Raw genomic sequence first — 1,961 nt, 5'->3', positions numbered from 1 at the left:
TTGTCGTAGGCTTCCTCCATTTTTTTTTATGGGTGGGTTGTTAAATGGTATCTCTCTATTTATAATTCTAAAATAACTACAAAGAATGGAAAACAAAGTGGTTATTGTTCATAATTATTCGATGTTTCATTTCAATGCTCTATTACAGTTTAATAATGCCGAAATCCTTACAATATAATAATGTCAAAATCCTCATAGGGAATGGCAAAAATAAATGATTATCTATTTTTTTAATTCAAAACCCCTTCATTATTTATCATTTCATTTTATGGGTGCACCGTTAAATGGTGTCTCTCTGTTTATAATGCCAAAATAACTACACAGAATGCAAAAAAAAATGATTATTGTTCATAAATATTCGAAACCCCTTCATTATTTATCATTACAATAATGTGTATACCTGATATTTTCTATAAGGTTGTTGTCCTCATATATATATATATATATATATATATATATATATATATATATCTGTGTGTGTTATTATCGACATATAACAACCTTCTCATATACACATTATGGGCCATTTGGCCCAAATTACCGCCATCTACATTGCCCTAAAATCTTTGGGAAATGAAGAATTTTTGAGGCATTTCATTGTTTGGTTTGCCTTCAATTTGTTGATATACTCACTGTAAATAATATTATTACCTGCATACACTATATTACTTCCAATAAATTTCATATGACAAATATAGCAACATCATTCAATTATTAGTCATTTGAGAAATGAATCTGTGTCTTAATACAATATCAACAATATCTAGTTTTTAATCACATTACAGTTACATCTTTCACTCTTGCATCTTGTACTTTTAGTTTCTATCCTTGATATATAATGTCTCAATATCAGTACCTATATGGTTATTGTCCACATTTATATACACACACATATATATACATGTATATATGTGTGTGTGAATATATATATATATATACAACACTATTTTATTTTGTTCAAAGATATTCAATGATGGATTTGTACTCATCGGTACTTACTGAAATTGATTTGTTTTTCATCATTTATCTCAATGGTATTGAGGGTTTCATTTCAATGATCTATCTCTCTATATATATTTATACAGGCACACACGACAGCATTTTTTTTTGTTAAAATATGTTGAATGATGAAATTGTTCATTATATAATAGAATATCAACAATATTCAATTTTCAATCACATCACAGTTACATATTTTACTCCCGCATCTCATGCTTTTAATTTGTCTCCTTGTTATATACAATTTCAACTGAACAATTCTAAGCAATGGAGGACTGCATATTTAATATGACTTGATCAACTGTTTCCCACAAAAATTCAAATTTGAAAATAGCTAGATACCACAGTCGAATGCATTGCGCATTTGAATTATAATATAAGACCAAATTTTTCATTGCACTTTCATTACAATCTAATTCGTTGCATATTTCTAAGTTCTACAAATTCTCTTTGCACATTCCTTATGTAACTATTTATGTATGTTATACATATGCATATACATATGCATGTATATGTGCATATACGTGCAATTCTATGTACATGGGCATATGTATGTAGGTGGATATGTATATGTATGTACTTACATATTTTAATATGTATGTATGAATGTGTAAGGATTGTATGCATGTTGTCAAATGTTAAAGATGGTCAAAACGTTGTTCTGCATTCAATAATGTATGGATGATTTGTTGTGACAACGTTACGCTACCCTTGATTATTACTATTTTTTGTAGACGTGCTAGAGAATAGAGGGAAGAACCATACTTGTGGAAGATCATCATATCAATGTAAATGTGTTTATTAACACACTTCAATTCTTTGGAGATTATATCTTTAATGCTTACATTTTATATTAATTTGTGTAGATATCTTCGGTAGTTATGCATTTCTTATTAAATGTGTTTCTTAACACACTTTAGTTTGTTTTGTATTTTGTTATGATTGTTATGGTAGACAATTAC

This window comes from Cryptomeria japonica, chromosome 5 (genome assembly GCF_030272615.1).
Source record: "Cryptomeria japonica chromosome 5, Sugi_1.0, whole genome shotgun sequence".
NCBI classification, from domain to species: Eukaryota; Viridiplantae; Streptophyta; class Pinopsida; order Cupressales; family Cupressaceae; genus Cryptomeria; species Cryptomeria japonica.
This window is presented reverse-complemented; position numbering follows the sequence as displayed.